Source organism: Hypanus sabinus, chromosome 20, assembly GCF_030144855.1.
Source record: "Hypanus sabinus isolate sHypSab1 chromosome 20, sHypSab1.hap1, whole genome shotgun sequence".
In the NCBI taxonomy this organism is placed as follows: domain Eukaryota; kingdom Metazoa; phylum Chordata; class Chondrichthyes; order Myliobatiformes; family Dasyatidae; genus Hypanus; species Hypanus sabinus.
In genome coordinates this window covers 46,139,053-46,160,042 of record NC_082725.1, presented here as the reverse complement: position 1 = coordinate 46,160,042, position 20,990 = coordinate 46,139,053, and the positions used below count along the sequence as shown (strand labels likewise).

The window sequence follows — 20,990 nt, the reverse complement described above, 5'->3', positions numbered from 1 at the left end:
GCAGTTTAACTTGGAAGAATGGCAAAGTACTAATGTTAAATTGCCTTAATGTGATGGATTCATCAATGTAAAGTTCAAGTGTTCTGACTATTTAATTGCAATGATATAAATTTGGGTACCTGTTGTGCCTTTGAAGCAGTGTTTGATTTCTCATAACTTGGTAGTTTAAGGACATACTTCTGAATTGTGGGGACCTATAACACCTGACTTATTTGCATTGGATTAAAATGTAGACTGAGTTTTGATCATCTGCAACACAACTGGCATAGTCCCAACAGAAATTCATTAACAGGAATGGTGTAGTTTCACTCTGGCTTTATGTTAATTGAATCATAGTACCTTGTAAGCTTCTAGATAACTAACAAAGTAATGTAACCAGTTTTTTTTTGCCAGATAGTGGTGTCAATGGAATTTGAATAATGTATTCAGTTTGACTTGCCAGTATCATTTTGTGCTTGACAGTCTCAAACCAGTACTGCAGTGCAATTATCAATAAGTACACCTTGTCCTTATCTGCATTATTCTCCCAATTTCATGCCAGTTGTTAGGCACACTACCAAATGAGTGACTACAAATACCCAAATTTAATCCATAGGCCTTGGTTATGAATGCTTTCAAGTGTTCACCTACCCACACACTTGATTTAGTGCAGGGTTCCTCTTGTCTTGCTACAGTAATAAGGTAGTAAATATTGGTTGAAAGATGCCATTCAGTGATCCTGAATGAAGAGGGAAATGGATCTGAATGCTGCTCCCAAGTATTAGATGGAACAAAGCACAGGATGGTGTGCTGACCTTTTAACCTGCTACATAGCCCTCTGTTTTTCTACCATCCATGTACCCAAGAGTTTCTTAAATGTCCCTAATGTATCTTCCTCTACCATCACTCCTGGCAGGGTGTTTCAATCACCTTAAAATTATGTCCCTTCATTAGCCACTTCTGCCTTGGTACAATGTCTAGCTACCTGCTTGACTTGTGCTGCATATCTCCCTTGTACACTTGTCAAGTCACCTCTCATCCTTTGTCCCAAACCCCTAGCTGTCACAACCTATCCTCAAGACATGTTCTAATCCAAGCAGCATTTTGGCAGGGAAGCTAGTGCCAATCCTGCACCTGCTTGAGTCTACAACCCTCTAGCTTTTTTCCAATACTGTAGCAGATTATACAACCAATCTGAATGCTCTCCACTGTGCACCTATGAAAATGTGCTAGTTTTTGGTAACAAAAAATCACTCCAAATTGCTAATGAAGTATAGCTGCTGGTGTACTGTCTTTGTGATTGCATCCACTGAGATGTCGACATTCAGGAACTTGAAGCTACTTACAATTTCCACTGACCTCTTGATGACTGGTGTGTTTTCTGACTTTCTCATCCTAAGTCTGCAGTTGGTTTTACCATTGTGTAGATTGTTGTGATTGATCAATCAGATGATCTACCTCATACCTGTACACTTTTTTCCCACTGGCATATCTATAGATTGCATTTGAGCTGTCTAGCCACAATCATTTTATTTTAACAGGAGATTGTGTGGAATGGCCCTTTTGGCTTGGCAATCCACCTATTTAACCCTAGCCTAATCACAAGACCATTTACAATGATGGATTAACCTACTAACTGATTCATCTTTGGAATGTGGGAGGAAACCCAAATGATTTCAAAAGGATTTACAAGCATCTTACAGATGGTGTTGGAATGGAACTCCTTTGCCCTGAGCTGTAACAGTGCTGTGCTAACTGCTATGCCTCTGTGGTGCTCCATGAGTGTAAAGCAGTGGGCTGAGTACATCTTTGATCCCCTCCTCCCAGCTTACGAACATCCTATTTATGTGTAGCCTACTTGTGCAATTGAGCGCTCAGAATTATGGCAGGCTGGATGTGCCACTGCCCTAGAGCTGCAGGTATTTTCTGATGTGAGAAATGAGTTTATGCCTCCATTTCTGATCTGAGACCTATTAAAGTTACATACAGTTCACAGGAATAGAAAGCTTCAGTAACTTGGTGGTGTGTGTGTGGGGGGGGGGGGGGTTGAGGCAGAGCCCCTATACATTGCTTTGTATGTAATAAAGTGAAATATTATAGATGGATTGACTTTAATGGGACTGAATACATCCAATCTCTGCATTTATGGACAGTTTCTATAAAACTCTATAGTTTCTCTGTAACGCAAAAACAAAAACTTTCCCCTAGAAAGATTTCCACTTTCAACATGTGATTTAAAACAGAACATTACAGAGTGGCCCTTCAGCACATGATGTTCTGCCACCCTTGTATAGTAACCTACTCCAAGAACAATTAACCCTTCTGCCCCCATATAAACGATCATTTTTCTAACATCCACCTGCCTGTCTGAGAGTTATCAGCCTTTACCATCACCACTGGCAGTGTTCCCTAGCAACCACCAATTTGTAAGAAACCATATACTTTCTTCCAATCATCTTAAAATTGTTTCCTCACATTTCCACCCTGGGGATAAGTCTCTGACTGTCCATTCTCTCTCTGTCTCATAACATCTTGCACACCTCTATCACATCACCCCTCATGCTCCTTCACTCCAAAGAGAAAAATTCAATCTAATCCTTCACTACCATGTAGATCTCTATCTTTCTTTCATCCATGTGCCTATCGAAGAGTCTCTTAAATGTCCTTAATGTAATTGCCTCTACCACCAACCCGGCAGTGGATTCCTTACACTGTAAAATCTTACCTTTTACATTGCCCCTATATGTCCCTCCAATCAACTTAAAGTTATGCCCTCATATTAGCCATTGCCAGTCTGGAAAATAGGCACTGGATGTTCACTCTGTCCTTGCCTCCTTTTATCTTGTACACCTCTATCAAGTTATCAGGACTCTTGAACTCCATCTATTGACTAATGAAGACTAACATATGTGCTTTCTGAACAACCCTATCAACCTGTGTGGCAACTTCATGTCACTAACCTACCCTTCTACTTCCTCATCTAAGTCATGTTAAAAATCACAAAGAGCAAGGTCCCAGAACATGTCCCTGTTGAACACCACTACTCACCGACTTCCAGGCAGAATATGTTCCATCTACTACTATCCTCTGACTTTGGGCAGGGCAAGTCAAGTCTGAATCTATGCATCCAACTTTCTGCATAAGCTACCATGGTGAACCTTGTCAAATGTTTTAATAAAATCTGTATACACGAGATCCACTGATCTACCTTCATCAATTTGTTTTGTCACTGCCTCAAAGAAGTCAATCAGGCTCATGATGCCCGAGTTCCCTTCACAAAGCCATGCTGATTATCCTCAATCAGACTACGCTTGTAAATCCTGTCTCTGAGAATCTTCTCCGATGGTTTGCCCACTACTGATGTAAGACTCATTAGCATATAATTCCCAGAAATATCTCTATTAGATTCTCTTGAACAAAGGTTGTGAGTGAAAACAGATAAGAAATTCATGTTTTGCTTTGAATTTTTCCTCTCAAATTCTTTGACATTTGTATTCTGCATCTTGCATTTTTGGGTAGTAATTTCTGAATTCCATAGGATGAATTTCTATACTGTGAACAGCTGTAATGCAAGGTTTGCCTGCGCATTGGAATTAGTAACCATTATTCCAACATGTCTTCAGTAATGTTGATAAGCCGATATTCCTTGGTTTTCATTGCAAATCAGGAGGTATGTGGTGTGGTGTGCAGAACTTAGCAAATTTACAGTCAGAGAATATAGCTACAGTTTTTAAATACATTGCACAAGGGGTTCAAGAATTTTGATGGGTTATGTTGTCAAAAAATTGTTACCAAAAGGGTTATCAGAAGACATTGTTTGTTAAAAGTACAGCACAGAAAAGTGTAGTTATTGGTGCTGCTGTAAGCAGACTCTGCAGCTTGAATGTATCGGGATCCTCTAAAACCTGAGGTTCCTTGCTGCCCTCTCCTGGAAATCCCAATTAATTACACTAGTTGATTTTGTAATTACAACCTTCAAATTAAGAGTGGAATTGGGCCTAAACATAGAAAATATGTTTTAGGTCTCACTTAGTGTATATAGGTGGGTTCAGTGTGAAATTGTTTTAACTTGAAGTTTATTGCAACTTGACCAATGTGATCTTTTCTTTCTGTAGTGGCAGCTGGTGTAGTTCAAGGTCTTTCCTTTTCAGTTTAGGGTTAAATCTAGCTAGACAATGAGTTCAACGGTTATTTGAGTGGATTAAAAACAACCAGATCTGTCCTTGTACTTCAGATTTTAAAAGTCATCTTAAAAACTGTTTCTTCAATCAATCTTTTGATTATCCTTTCTAATCTCTTTTATATTGTTGAATGATCTAAGACTAATTTTTAATCTGGTTTCCAAAGTATCCTGGACTACTTTGTACTTTGAAAGCTTCAGATAAATACACAGGAAGCACTTCTCCAAATATTTCTTCCTCTCTAAATTAGATGTATGTGCCAAGAATGTATCAGACACACTGCACTGCAACAATCAAATCTCTGTATGATACTGAGGGGATAACTTCGAGTGCAGAAACTGTCTTCCAGATTGTGCAATCTCAAATTTGCTCCATTCACAAACTGTTCAGGATTGCTTTTGACTCTGAGTCATGTATCATCATCAAGGAGACCCGGTGTCGGTATGCACATGTCATTTTATACATCCGTAAATGGATCCTGGAAACCTATGGGATCAAAAGAATGAGGGGCCTGGCTATGTTGAACCTTATTAATACCACAAAAGTGAAATTGCTCCAGTTGACACATTTATTCACAATTAAAATTAATAAAGGACTCCCTTATTAACTTTAAATTGACTACTGAAAATTGTTTGTGCCAGGTAAAAAGTTGGCATAAGGTCTGAGCCTAATCAGTTACCATTGATGTAGCAATATAGATCTTTCAGATAAAGTTATGTAAAATTGCTGACCCATTGCTTTATTCGCTTTTTTAAATGCCAGTTGGAATAAATCCAAAATACTATTTCTAAGTAAAGCAAAGCTCAAATTCCACTGTGAAATACACATAAGTTGCAAGAAGAGATACTACAACCAAATTAGGGTCATTTTGTAAGGAAGCTGCAGCCTTTAAGACCATAAGATATAGGCCATTCAGCCCATCGAGTCTGCTCTGCCATTCAATTGTGGGCTGATCCAATTCTTCCAGTCATCCCTACTCTCCTCCCTTCTACTCCATACCCTTTGATGCCCTGGCTAATCAAAAATCTATCTATCTCTGCCTTAAATGCAACCAATGACTTGTCCTCCTCAGCTTCTCGTGGCAACAAATTCCACAGATTTACCATCCTCTGACTAAAGTAATTTCTCTGCATCTCTGTTCTAAATGCATGTCCTTCAATCCTGAAGTTGTGCCCTCTTGTCCTAGACTCCCCTACCATGGGAAATAACTTTGCCATATCTTATCTGTTCAGGCCTTTTAACATTCAGAATGTTTCTATGAGAACCCCCTCATTACCCTGAATTCCAGGGAATAGAGCCCAAGAGCTGCTAGATGTTCCTCATACAGTAACCCTTTTATTCTTGGAATCATTTTATGAATCTTCTCTGAACCCTCTCCAATGTCAGTATATCCTTTTTCAAAATAAGAAGCCCAAAACTGCATACAATATCCAAGTGTGGTCTCATGAATGCCGTACAGAGTCTCAACATCATATCCTTGCTCTTATATCCTATACCTCTAGAAATGAATGCCAACATTGCATTTTCCTTCTGCACCACCGACTCAATCTCGAGGTTAACCTTTAGGATATCCTGCACAAGGACTCCAAGTCCCTTTGTATCTCTGCATTTTGAATTCTCTCCCCATCTAAATAATAATCTGCCCATTTATTTCTTCCACAAAAGTGCATGACCATACACTTTCCAACATTGTATTTCATCTGTCACTTCTTTGCCCATTCCCCTAAACTATCTTAGTCTCTCTGTTTCCTCAACACTACCAGCTGCTCCACCTATCTTTGTATCATTGGCAAATTTAGCCACAAATCCATTAATTCCATAGTCCAAATCATTGAAATACTTTCCAGTCAACGTTGGCCAATTCCCCTGTCACGCCTCTGTAATTTCCTTTATTCCACTGAAATACCAAACATTGGATTTTAGTTTCTCTTTCTCAAATTTCAAAGTGAACGATCGTATTCCCTAAGAGTTCCTTAACCTTAAGCTCTCTTACCACCTCCAGATCATAGCACAACACCCAACCCAGCACAGCCAATCCCCTAGTGGGCTCAACAACAAGCTGTTCTAAAAAGCTATCCCTTAGACATTCTACAAATTCTCTCTCTTGAGGTCCGTCCTGATGAAGGGTCTTAGCATGACACATCAACTGTTTACTCTTTTCCATAGATACTGCCTGGCCTGCTGAGTCCCTCCAGCATTCTGTCTGTGTTATTTTTATACAGAATTGGTTTATTGGTTATAGGTATTTATTATTGTAAATTGTACATGTTTGAATTCCTTACTCATAAGACCAATCGCCACTCACAGTAGAGGTGTTAAAATCAATTGAAACTTTGAGTGGACAGCTGATAATATTTTGAAGTTAGCAAAGACAATTGAGCCTTGTTGGATATGCTTCACATCCTCTTGTTATCTTGTCTATCTCTGGCACCCCCATTGTGTAAAGGGATGGTAAGTTTTAGAAAGACCTTTCCCAAAATGTGTCACTACAGAGGATTCACACTGGCTTGAGTACATACTGCCACAGTCTATCTCATCTCTGGCAGTCTCACTTGGCTACAACTGCCCTAGACTACTGATGACTTCACTGAGACTTCCACAAGAGGACTTGAACATTAAGGTTGAAGTCAAAATAACAAACTTTTAAAAGTTATGGACATAAAAGTTCTTCACTTCTTGAAAAAGTTCATCTGTTTTTACAAGATAAGACTCAATGAGTTGTGTGCAATTGAAAAGATTCTGCATGTTTTATACACTCTAAGTGTAGAACAAGCAGGTAAATCAGACCTAGGTCATGACGTGATTGCAGGAGAGGGAAGTACAAGGGGCATAGTGTTTCTGGAGTCAGAGACGGACACTGAAAGTGGAAAGGGGGTCAATTTTGGGAGAACTGGGGTTCAGGTTTGTGATTGGAGCAACTGCATTGTTCAGCACGACTATGATTTAATGCTTTGTTAAAATCTCAGTTGCACCTTAGTTCCCAATGCCTAAAATTTTCTGATTTTGCCCACAGTGCAAATAATGCATCAAATATTGATATTCAGGTTGAATTATTGGTTTTGACTGTAACAACAAACTCTGAGAGGTGTGCCATGATTTGACAGCAACCAATTTATAAACTAAAAATAGTGGCTCAGAATTCCCCAGTTCATTCACTGCTTGATACTTTTACAAGTGCCTCATGTGAACCTCCCAGTAATAACTTCCCTGTCAAAGACATCTGGATCCCTGCAAGAGCCAGAATAAGCAATGCCTACCTAAAATTGATATCAGTCTAAAGCCTGTTTCTGAAAGTTAAACTGTAAATTATTTTAGAAAGATAATTTAAAATTATAATAACAGTTCACATAAATGTAAATATATACCTGTATGGGTTGGGAAATCATGAAAGCTCCTTGAGCACTCTTAACCAAAGTCAGCAACTGGGACTATAGTTATCTCCAAATACAATGGAGTTGCACTTATAAAAGGTGGTTCACCTCAAGTGGGAAGTCAATTTCAACACAATTGTATATTTACAATGGGGTTACAGTTCAGGTGGGGAAATACAAACTCAAAATTCGCCATACATCTATAATTCTTCGTGTTACAAGCTGACTGCACACTGATCTGAAACACCATATGTAAACATGGTTTCCCATTGTACAAATAATCAAGGTGCTCTTCTAACTTTTTAACGTTTCCACTATTAGCATTTCCAATACTTGACCCATTGGCGTTGGGGGGGGGGGGGGGAAGGTGAGGGATAATTACTATTTAATTTAATATTTAAAGCTTACCGTATGGTTGAAAACCACAGGAATTTAGAAAAATATGATTAAACTCACCTCTCATTCTGTACACTTACAGTCCTTGGTTACATTATAGCATAATGGGCTAATAAAATTATGTTAGTTTCTGGGCGTAAGGGCGACAAATTTCTTGCACAGCACCCACTCTGCTAATGTACTTAGTCACACTTCCTGTAGGATGTACTCCACTATCATATTTATCTGCGTAGCTGAGCAGAAATTTTCAACAGTTAATATAGACTGAATATTTCACGCAGCTACCTTTCTTTTCGCAGGGAAATATTCCGACCATTCGCAACTGCGGTCATGTGTCAGACATAACCGGCGTGCCAGCTGAGGACGCTCTGGCGCGGAATGTTTGTGACAGCCAGTGGAGGTGATTGGAGGATCGGCGGGAGGTTGCGGCCGCTGATTGGCCAGTGGGCTCCACGGGATCCGCACGGGAACCAGCTGTCAATCACCGCGGAGGTGGCTGCAGCCGGGCAGGTAATGGAAACTCTTGGAGTTTATGTATCGACAAGCGAGACTGTACCTACCAAGTACTATAGAGTGCCGACTGTATCTGCACTCAATACAAGGTAACCTGTGTTCAACGGTCCTACTTCAAATGTTGCAGGTTAGTGTTGACTTTAAACTTCACACTTTGTCGTCAGACTGCAGCATTTGCTATATGCAGTTGCACAATTGCATCTGATTTACTTCTGAGAAATTGCTTAAGAGACGGTTCCTTCCGATAGCAGTTACACCGTGGGAGTTAAAAAAACAAACTAAGGCGCCGAAAGCACTTTAAGTGGATCGGTTCGGGTTCCTCAGGTGGATTTGCCCGGGGTAAAGACGAGTTCGGAGCTCTTTTACCGGTTTGAATACTTGCAGAGCCTTGCATGTCGTCATAATCTAAATTCATTGTTCACGGGGATGATGTATTCATGTTGATTTGCTGCGGTAAGGGTAGAACGAATTTCTGCAATATTAACACTGGGCATTGTTTTGCCTTAAGTTTGCTGTCTCACAATCCTCCAACGAGGTTATGCACTCCGTGGTTGAGCGGCTAATCTTCGCATGTACTGGAGAGCGAAAACTAGTATTTTGCACATCATTATGCAGCACGTTGGGCTATTTTAAATAATCTTGTTATCCCTTATTTGTTGGAACCTTTCTATGAGGGACAAAGCCTTGGTGAGCAACTGCGGTGCATCTTGAAGGGGTCAAATATTTAATTAGGTTGGTTTTCATGCAAACAGCTTGCTGTTGTGGTGAGAGGTTTCACTGCGCGCTGATGAAATGCATCGCACCAAACTCCCGATCTGTGGCTTGTAGATGATGTGCAAGCAGATGGCATTAGTTTAATTTGATGTCCTGGTCAACACAGGTTGAAGATCTCTGTACAGTTCGTTGTTTTTCAGTGAAAGGCTTTGGAGTATCAGAAAATGCAACTTCAGGATACCCAGCTTCTGAACAAAGGAAATGGGAGGCCAATGTTTTGGATGGAGACCTTTCCCTGGCTCTTCACCTTGAGTACAGTCTGTGTGAAGTCTGCACGTTCTCCCTGTGACCTGGTGAATTTCCTCTCTTCTCATTCCAGGGACTTGCTGATTAGTTAAGGGGTTACTGTAATTTACCCCAGTGTTTAGGTAATAATCAAAGGGATCTTATGGAACTTGAACATTAGGGAAAGAATAAGCTAGAAGGTATTGGGAAAATAAGGAATGGTGCTGGTTGGATTGCTTTAGGGCCTAATACAGTCTTAATGGCCTCCTCTGTTGTAGTAAGAAAATAAACTGCTTTGATGATGTGTGAGAGATTGGCTGAGCATGTTTCTTAACAGTGGTGACCCCAGGATGTTGATTGTGATGGAACTGGTGATAATAATGTCTATGAACGTCAGTGGTGATGCATTAGCCTTCTCTGTCCTGGTCTGATGGAAGTGTAGGTTGGAGAACTACACTTTAGAATTTTAAATAATTGTTTCCAACACTACCTTCTGTGGGCCTGTAGCCGCCAGTATTTGGTTCAGGGCGGTGTGCCTCATGTAAATCTAGGTACTCATTTTGCATGAATTTCAGAGGGTTTGGCTACAGTTGAGCACAATCAGGTTGTTGTGTAGTGGTAATCAGAGTCTAGAACTCTAGTTGGTTCCGTAACTTGAGCATGGTTACTCCAGCTACACGAGTAACAAAAGCCGAACATGCTCAAATTGGAGAAATGGGATCAGCACTTTTAAACACAGAGAAGTCAATGAGACCTAAACAGGTAGTGATGGATTGGAGAATGGTGGGGTGGGTGACTACAGTGTAGATCTTGAAGATGAGCCAGTGTCAGTGGATAAAGTTATTTAGAGTTATATGCAAGTAACGAGGAAGAGATAATCAATGGTCAATCCTTTGATAGTTTCGGTGATAATTTGGAAATTGAACTTGGTGTCAGTGCCAAAAGATATGGCTGCATCACTGAGTGAATGTGAAAGACTTGCTTTTGATGTCCTAGCTCAGACAATAAGGTAATAAAGATCAGCAATTCAGTGCACATGTATGAATGGTCAGTAGTCACACTGCATGCAGTCATAAATAAGAAATTTTAAACTTGACACTGAAAGATAGGATTGTTATAATACATCTTGAGGCCTTTGCTAACATAGTTCTTGGTTCTGCAGGGCCACTGAATTTGGAAATATGGAAAGAAAATTATTGAAGTTGAGGTGTTTCACCTGAAGGTAGTAATTTGCATGCAGGGATTCTTCAAATTATCTTTTTCAGTTGATTGCTTTTTAAAACTAATATGGTCAGAATATGTCCTGTGGTTCCCATCTTTCACAATGAGCTATAGAAGTTTCATTGTCCCTTGTTAAATCATACTTGTTGCAGTTCGTGATGATAAAGTATTTGAAGTTGAAAGGTGAGGACATAAATCTCACTTAGGGCACACAATACAAAATACCTCGCTCAAGATTATTGACATTTTCCTTTGTTGAGAATTCTTTTTTAAATGCCTGAGTGGCAAGTTAAAAAAAAATTCTCATTTACAATGGCATGCAGCGTGCAACAGACTATTCATACATGCTGATTTTTCATTCCATTGAATTGTTGAAATAGATGAGTTTTATGAAAGCTGAGACAATGACACAGACTCCCCTACAGATTTGCAGTACATCTTTCTGATGACATATCCATGCGATTAAAAGAAAATACAAAATTCCAAGTAAATTTATTATCGAAGTATGTATATATTACTTTGAGATTTATTTTCTGAAGCAGTTGACAAGTGCCATCATTTATGCACTACATATTTTCCTGTGCTGATTTTGATGTCCTGATTGGACTGCCACTTTCATGGCTTTGACCCCTCTGTGACTCAGATAGCAAGAAAAGGCAGTGCCTTCTGTAAAATATTGCTCAAATCTGGGATTATTCTTCTGGATTGTAGGTAGGGCACTTGTCTACAGTCATTAGTCCTTTTCTAGCAATTCTCAATGACAATGTTATATCACAGCACCATTTTAGAAATCTGAGAAGTTTTGTGCTGGTGTTTCAGTCCAGAAGCTTTTGAAATCAGGTTAATTGTTATTGAATTGACTTTATCACTTACATCCTTTATATACATGAGAAGTAAAAGTCTTTACGTTATGTCTCTAAGTCTGCAATGTGCAATTATAGTAATTTATAATAAATAGTATGTCCAACAAGATAGTCAATATAACATAGAAATGCAGTTGCGTCAGCATAAGTTAAGCAGTCTGATGGTCTGGTGGAAGAAGCTGTCCCGGAGCCTGTTGGTCCTGACTGTTATCCCACGGTACCATTTCCCGGATGGTAGCAGCTGGAAGCGACACAGTCATTAATGCAGATAATGGGATTATCTAAGACAATAAGACATAGGAGCAGAATTAGGTCATTTGGCCCATTGAGTCTGCTCCGCCATTTCATCATGGCTGCTCCATTTCGCGCTCAAAACCATTCTCCTGCCTTCTTCCCATAGCCCTCATTCCCTGATTAAGAATCTGTCACATGTGCACAGCGACCTGGCCTCCACAGCCATATGTGGCAATGAATTCTGCAGATTCACCACCCTCTGGTTAGAGAAATTCCTCCTCCTCTCTGTTCTAAATGGATGTCCCTCTATTCTGAGGCAGTGACCTTTGGTCCCCCATCATAAGAAACATCCTCTTCACATTGACTCTATCTAGGCCTTTCTGCATTCGAAAGGTTTCAATGAGATCCCTCCTCATTCTTCTAAATTCCAGTGAGTAAATGCCAGAGCCATCAATTTTGCTCCTACGATAAGCCTTTCATTCTCAGTAGCATTCTCATGAACCCCCTCTGAACCCTCTCCAATGTCAGCACAGCCTTTCTTAAATAAGGGGCTCCAAATTGCTCACGGTACTGCAAGAGATGCCTCCCCAATGCCTCAAAGTCTCAGCATTATATCCTTGCATTTATATTCTAGTTCTCTTCAAATGAATGCTTACATTGCGTTTGCTTTCCTCACCACCAACTCAACCTGTAATTTAACCTTCAGGGAATCCCTGCGCACCACCGAAGTTTGAATTTTCTCACTGTTTAGAAAATAATCTCTGCTTTTATTCCTTCTACCAAATTGCTTGAGCATAGACTTCCTGACACTGTATTCAGTTTGCTGCTTCTTTGCCCATTTTCCTAATCTGACCCAGTCATTCTGCAGTTTCCCTGCTTCCCCAACACTACCTGCCCCCCACCTATCTTCATATGCAATCTTGGCCACAAAGCCATCAATTCCATCATTAAATCGTTGATGTACAATGTAAAAACAAGCAGTCCAAAACTGACCCCTGGAGTACACCACTAGTCACTGGCAGCCAATCAGTAAAGATACCCTTTGTCCCCTACCAATCAGCCAATGCTTTAACCATGCAGGTATCTTTTCTGTGATACCATGGGCTCTTACCTTGTTAAACAGCCTCGTGTGCTGTACCTTGTCAAAGGCCATCTGAAAATCCAAGTACACAATATCCACCAATTCTCCTTTGTCTATCCTGCTTGTTATTTCCTCAAAGGATTCCAACAGAATTTTCAGGCAAGATTTTCACTTAAGGAAACCACGCTGACTATGACCTGTTTTATCATGTGCCTTCAAGTACCCTGAAACCTTATCCTTAACAATAGACTCCAACATTTTCCCAACCATTGAAGTTAAGTTAATAATTTCCTTTCTTCTGCCTCCCTCCCTTCTTGAAGAGTTGAGTGACATTTGCATTTTCCAGTCCTCCAGAATTTAGAATCAAGTGATTCTTGAAAGATCATTACTAATGCTTCCACAATTTCTTCAGGTACCTCTTTCGGAACCCTTGGGGTAGGTCATCTGGTTTAAGTGACTTGTGTACTTTCAGACCTTCCAGTTTCCCAAGTACTTTCTCCCTGAGACTAACAACTACACTCTCTTATGCCCTGTGACACTCTTGAACTTCTGGCATACAGTTAGTGTCTTCGACTCTGAAGACTGATGCAAAATACTTACTCAGTTCATCTGCCAGTTCCTTGCCCTGTATTACTACCTCTCCAGCATAATCTTCAAGCAGCCCAATATCTACTCTCTTCTCTCTTTTACTCATATATATCTGAAAAAGCTTTTGGTATCCTCTTTGATATTGTTGGCTAACTTATCTTCATATTTTGTCTTTTCCCTCCTCTTATGGCTTCTCACTTGCCTTTTGTTTGTTTTTAAAAGTTTCCCAATCCTCTAACTTCCCACTAATCTTTGCTCTAGTATATTTTCTCTCTTTTGCTTTTTTGTTGGTTTGACTTTGCTTGACAGCCACAGTTGTGTGATCCTGCCTTTAGAATACTTTATGATATATCAGTGCTTCCAATCTAACCTTCTGAATTGATCCTAGAAACTCCAGCCTTTGCTGTTTTGCCATCATCCCTGGCAGTTTCCCTTTCAAGCAACTTTGGCTAGCTCCCCTCTCAGGTCTCTGTAATTTCTTTTACTCCACTGTAATATTGATACGTCTGACTCTTCTACCTCACAGATTGCCAGGTGAATATTATCATTTTATGATTACAACCTCCCAAGGGTTCCTTTACCTAAAACTGTGTGATCAATTCTGGTTCATTACACGATACCCAATCCAGAAATGCTGATCCCCTAGTGTGCTCAACCACAAGCTGCTGTAAAAAGCCATCTTGTAGGCACACTACAAATTCTCTCTTGGGATCCGGCACTAACCTGATTTTTCCCAATCAACCTGCATATTGAAATCCCCCTTTGCTATTGTCCTTTGGACGTGTCTTTTCTATCTTTGTAACCCACATCCTGGCTACTGTCTGGAGGCCTGTATGTAACTCCACCAGGGTTTTTTTTACCCTTGCAGTTTCTTAACTCTGTTCACAAAGATTCAACGCCTTCTGATGCTGTGTTACCTCTTTCTGAGGATTTGATTTCATTTTTTTACCAACAGAGCCCCATTGCCTACCTGCCTGTCCTTTTGATACAATGTGTATCCTTGGACATTAAGCTCCCAGTTATAATCTCTCTCAGCCACAGCTTGGTGATGTCCAAATGTTATACCTGCCGATCTGTAACTGCGCTGTAAGATCATCAACCTTATTCCGAATACTGTATGCATTCAATTATAACACCTTCAGTCATGTATGCATCGTTCTTTTCAATTTTGTCCCCATTTTACACTGCAATTCATCCTGCTGACTCCAATTTTGCCCTATCAACTGCCTGTCCTGATGGTCTGACTACACTCTGCCACTGGCTTGTAAACCAACAGTCCTATCGCTCTGGTTCCCTTCCCCCTGCCAAATTAATTCAAATCCTTCACTATAGCTCCGACAAACCTGGCAGGAAGGATATTGGTTCCCCCTCGGGTTCAGGTGTAACCTGTCCCTTTGGTACCAGTCATACCTTCCACAGGAGAGATTCCAATGATCCAGAAATGTTTTTAAACCCTGCCCCCTTCACCAGTTTCTCAGTCACACCTTTATCTGCCAAATCATCCTATTCTTACTCTCACTGGCGTTTGCCACAGGCGGCAACCCAGGGATTGCTACTCTGGAGGTCCTGCTCTTCATCTTTCTGCCTAGCTCCCCAAATTCTTTTTTTAGGATCTCCTCATTTTTCCTGCCTAGCTCTCTAACTCAGCAGTAATTTTGGTATTTGCAAAATACATAATAGTTGCTTTCTATTCTAATGGGTAAAATGGAAAAAGCAATGTCATTAGATTGACTACCCTTATAATATGTACTGTAGCACTGGGGATGAGCATCCCTTCAGAAAATTCAAGCTACTGTTTCAAGACCGTTCTTGTCTCTTCTCATAATATAATGTGCAAAAGCACACTGAGGGAAAAGTACAGATATCCATATAATTTTAATAAGTTTTGTTGTTTTTAACTTCTCTCTGTTCAATCTGAGATGTACATTGTCGAAACTATGTTGAATCGAGTACTCCAGCAAGGGCATTATTACACTTCACAATGGAACTTGGGCTCTACAACACAACTCAACTCCTTTGGTCAAATTAAGAATTACAATTTTGAATACATGGTTTGGTGGACGGGAAAGGGGGAGACTTGACCAGACAGGTAACAGAGAAAGCTGGCTTCTGTCTCGGCAGCAGTGTGGGAAATGCTCAGCAGAACAGGCAGCATCAGCATGGATTTGAACTGCCCAGTGAAAAGTTGAGATTTGAGCAGTATTCCAATTAAGTGAAAGTGAAAGAAGGCGTGGTGCTCTTTTCAGGAGAGTAGCAAATATCGTTCAATGGTCAACGTGTCCTTTAGTTATCTCTGGCTTTTGTGTGTGCATATGATCTTGCTAAATTGGCCCATTTGGGACTGAAGTAGAAAGTGCAATGTTCCTGTCAAAAAAAAAAACACCAAATGTTAGTAGTGCCAGTCATAGTCAGATTGATCTCTCTTTGACACTAGGTTTTTATAAATAAAACATCAAAGGCATCTTAAGTTTAGGGAAAACCATAGCAACTAGCTTTATTGTCAATCAAACGCAGAATATCAAGTTCAGTAGCAACATTCACATCAATAGGTCATCACATCAAACATAGCCTCTTAATGTGAACCCCATCTCAGTGTCAGTGTTTGTGAGTTACCCACGTGTTTCCACCATTACATAACTCTACAATGGGCTCGACAGTGCTATGAGGTTGAAACCACAGTAGTGTTTTTGTATGAGTAAAGGGGCCGTTGGAGTTTTGATGCTATTGCACTGACGTTATTGCTGCCTGTGTTGAATATTGTGGACTTGCTGTGTTGACACCAGAATGTATAGTAACACTTGGGGGCTACCCCAGTGCATCCTTGGATTGAATTGGTTGCTAATGCAAACAACACATTTCACTGTATGTTTGATGTATATATGATAAATGAATCTGAATCTATAATGCTAATGGTGATATGTGAATATGTCCTTAATGTTAACAAGTGCTCTGTACGATGCAGCATCTTGTATTGGTTGCCTGATGAAATGAATCTCACCAATTCAACATATTAACAGAAAACAGTATGCATTATTTTTACCTTAACTTGGAAGAAGCCTCTTTCAGGGATAAAGTCACAGAAATTAGTTAACAAGCTCGCAAATTTGCACTGAAGTGCTAGACTAGTTTATGAAATGCAGTTCAAACCCATGCTTTTCTTGCACCTTTGAGTATTTTCAGCATTTTCCCATTTTATTTGTCATGATGGTTTCCCAGTTTATGCTTCTATTTTATAAAGATGTAACATTATCACAGACTGGTTAAATGTTTTAAAATTTGTAAAATAATTTTGCCCAACTTGCATCTTCAGTTTACAAATCTTGAGAAACACACAGTCAAGATTAGATTCTTGAATCTTCATGCACCAAGCAGTAAGTTAATATTTTCTTGAGCTATTTTTCGGTAGTGAGGGTAAAGGTGAACAAACCATTGAGATCTGTTCTCTGACTAATCCTCTGTTTGACTTGAAATTCTCATGGTGCATTTTGTGTACTTTGCAAAGTTCAGTTTTTTTTCCCCCTCCAAAATTAATCATGTCCTGATCAGAAGGCCAACTATGAAACCATCAATTGAAATCTGGATTTTCTAAAACTACCACGCCTTGCCTATGCTGGTAAGGATTTGACTGGCTCTGATTCATTGTCAGTACAATGAAATAAAGTTCATTTGCAGCACATAAGATGTCTTACTACTCCTGTGTAATATACCTCTCCTCTATACAACAAGATATTGTTTTCCTTCCTAATCGTTTGGTTATCTGCATATTAATTTCTAACGTGTATGTATAAGAATATATGAATATCAACATTTTAAAATTTAAACTTCATGCCATCATTGAAATCATTGATATTGATTATAGAAACATAGAAAATAGGTGCAGGAGTAGGCCATTTGGCCCTTCGAGCCTGCACCGTCATTCAGTATGATCATGGCTGATCTTCCAACTCAGAACCCTGTACCTGCTTTCTCTCCATACTCCCTGATCCCTTCAGCCACAAGGCCCACATCTAACTTCCTCTTAAATATAGCCAATGAACCTGCCTCAACTGTTTCCTGTGGCAGAGAATTCCACAGATTCACCACTCTCTGTGTGAAGAAGTTTTTCCTCATCTCGGTCCTAAAAAGCTTCCCCTTTATCCCTAAACTGTGACCCCTCGTTCTGGACTTCCCCAACATCGGAAACAATCTTCCTGCATCTAGCCTGTCCAATACCTTTAGAATTTTATACGTTTCAATAAGATCCCCCCTCAATCTTCTAAATTCCAGTGAGTATAAGCCTAGTCGATCCAGTCTTTCTTCATATGAAAGTCCTGCCATCCCAGGAATCAATCTGGTGAACCTTCTTTGTACTCCCTCTATGGCAAGAATGTCTTTCCTCAGATTAGGGGACCAAAACTGCACACAATACTCTAGGTGCGGTCTCACCAAGGCCTTGTACAACTGCAGTAGAACCTCCCTGCTCCGGTACTCAATTCCTTTTCCTATGAATGCCAACATACCATTTGCCTTTTTCACCGCCTGCTGTACCTGCATGCCCAGCTTCAATGACTGGTGTACAATGACACCCAGGTCTTGTTGCACCTCCCCTTTTCCTAATCGGCCACCGTTCAGATAATAATCTGTTTCCCTCTTCTTGCAACCAAAGTGGATAACCTCACATTTATCCACATTAAATTGACTCTGCCATGAATTTGCCCACTCACCTAACCTATCCAAGTCACCCTGCATCCTCTTAGTATCTTCCTCACAGCTAACACCACTGCCCAGCTTCGTGTCATCCGCAAACTTGGAGATGCTGCATTTAATTCCCTTGTCTAAATCATTAATATATATTGTAAACAACTGGGGTCCCAGCACTGAGCCTTGCGGTACCCCATTAGTCACTGCCTGCCATTCTGAAAAGGTCCCGTTTACTCCCACTCTTTGCTTCCTGACTGCCAACCAATTCTCTATCCACATCAATACCATACCCCCAGTACTGAGTGCTTTAAGTTTGCACACTAATCTCCTATGTGGGACCTCGTCAAAAGCCTTTTGAAAATCTAAATTATACCACATCCACTGGCTCTCCCCTATCCACTCTACTAGTTACATCTTCAAAAAATTCTATAAGATTCGTCAGACATGATTTTCCTTTCACAAATCCATGCTGACTTTGTCCGATGATTTCACCTCTTTCCGAACGTACTGTTATCACATCTTTGATAACCGACTCTAGCATTTTCCCCACCACCTATGTCAGACTCACCGGTCTATAATTCCCCGGTTTCTCTCTCCCTTTTTTTAAAAAGTGGGGTTACATTAGCCACCCTCCAATCCTCAGGAACTAATCCAGAATTGAAGGAGTTTTGAAAAATTATCACTAATGCATCCACTATTTCTTGGGCTACTTCCTTAAGCACTCTGGGATGCAGACCATCTGGCCTTGGGGATTTATCTGCCTTTAATCCCTTCAATTTACCTAACACCACTTCCCTACTAACATGTATTTCCCTCAGTTCCTCCATCTCACTAGACCCTCGGTCCCTTACTATTTCTGGAAGATTATTTATGTCCTCCTTAGTGAAGACAGAACCAAAGTAGTTATTCAATATATAAATAGCTGGGGTCCACCCTTGTAGCAACCAACCCTCCCAACCCAAAATGAAGTGTTTGTTTATATTTTATTTATGTTAATGAGTCAACACTACTCCATTATCCCAAGTTGATGCTTTCTAATTTTGCCTAATAACCTCCAGTGTGTCACACTATCAAAAGCTTACTGATGGTCTAAATATGCCACATCAACTGGCTCACCCTTATTTAATCTGCATGTTATAACATCCTTTCATTTGTCCGTGCTAACTTTTTCTTCATCCGTTTACTTATTTTTCCACATGCCCTATTACCATGTCTTTTCAACAGACACAAAATGCTGAAGGAATTCAGCAGGCCAGGCAGCATCTATAGAAAAAGTACCATCAACATATCAGGCCGAAACGTCAACTGTACTTTTTTTCTATAGATGCTGCTGAGTTCCTCTAACATTTTGTGTGTGTTGCTCGGATTTCCAGCATCTGCAGATGTTCTCTTGTTTGTACCATGTCTTATTAATAGGTTTAAGTCATTTTCTTCATACAAATGCCAGGCTAACTGTAATTCCTTGTTTTTTTTCTCTCTCCTACTTTCCTTAAATAATGTGATTAAATTTTGCCTCCTTGTAATCTAGTGGAACTGTTCTACTATTTGTTATTTTGCAAAGTAACCTTTGACTAGGAAGGCTCAGTCTCTGTCTACATAACTTGATGGTTCTACTATTGAGATGTAGCTCAATGCCTTCCTATCAGTGCCAAACAATGAAAAGATTAATGATTTCTTTATGTGCAATAAAGTTCTGATTTTTAAGCAGTCAGATATTAACTGAAGTTCTTTTGTGTTCTGCTAACACTTGACTGGTGGTGCCAAGCTTGTGTACCAGGACTTTGAAATAACTTATTAAACTTAGTATTTTGGTCAGTCTGGGGAGATGCTTCTGTAATCTAAAACTCTATTTTCAGTTTGGGAAGGCAAAGCACATAAAGGAGAAAAACATAGTTAGTTGAATCAAAATAATAAGTTAGTAAGCAGTTCTAAATAGTAATAGAGGTAGCTTTGATCACGAGAGGAAACTGTGTTGAGTCAGTTCAAAATCTAGTTTGGTCACAGTTTGCATCCAGTTCTTGTTACTTGCTTTGAGAAAGATATGAATACCCTAGCGTGTTGCTAGAGTAGTTCCAGGGGTATTGTTAAATGCTGAATTGTTGTCAGGGCAAAGGAGGTTAACAGATTTCGTAGAGCTGCACATGATCATGATGTCTTAAGATGGGGAGGGTGGAGGGAAACTGTTCTCATTAGCCAATAATTCAAAAACAACTTGATGCAGTTTTAAAGATTTGGGGCAATATATAGTACTGGCAAAAATCTTGGGCACAGTTATAAATAGCCATAGTGACTTTTGCATAGTACTGTAGTAGTTTTGTATATTGCACTGTTCTGCTGCAAAAAGAAAATTAATTTCATGACATAGATGAGTGATGTTAAACCTGATTCTGAGACAAATCTCTTTTGTGGGCCATAAGTGGGAAGGGGTCAGGGAGAGGTGAAACATGGTAGGGAAAAGGAGAAGGGAGTGGGAGGCATTGGAGAGATGTTCTGTTAAGATCAATAAACCAATTGCTTGAATCACATGACCTTGCCTTGTGTTTCAGGATTGGGTATGTCTGCACCCATACCACCACTCCCCCCTTCACTTTTACCTGTCTTGCACCTCCCCCACAGGACTCCGCCTTTCCCGTTCCCATCATCTCAGTCTCTTCTCCACATTGACAATGCCGTACAGTGCAAAGCTGTTGGGCACCCCTGCTATATTCTGTACATGTGCCTAAAACTCTTGCCCAGAACTGTATATGATCACGAGCTTCAATTTTGCTTTATGTAGTGATAGTGGAAACAGAATCAATTAAAGCTTTCAATGGAGAATTGGATGGATGTTTGAGGAAAAGTCATTTGCATGGCTTGGAAACAAGTAGGGTATAGGATTAGCAGA

The 20,990-nt window shown here is 40.1% G+C and overlaps 1 protein-coding gene and 1 pseudogene across 2 annotated transcripts in view; both read left to right on the top strand.

Moving 5' to 3' along the window:
• The first annotated feature begins 8,305 nt into the window (after positions 1-8,305).
• LOC132378632 (copine-3-like) overlaps positions 8,306-20,990 on the top strand; it is a 35,136-nt pseudogene continuing 22,451 nt past the window's right edge.
• The window catches only part of eepd1 (endonuclease/exonuclease/phosphatase family domain containing 1), a 137,875-nt gene continuing 125,292 nt past the window's right edge, over positions 8,408-20,990 (top strand). Inside the window, exon 1 of one of the 2 annotated variants that reach the window (XM_059945427.1) lies at positions 8,408-8,567. The gene's annotated coding sequence lies outside the window, so the exon portion shown is untranslated. Of the gene's footprint in view, positions 8,568-8,874; positions 8,894-20,990 lie in introns of those variants that run through there. The other variant, XM_059945428.1, reaches the window with a different exon arrangement.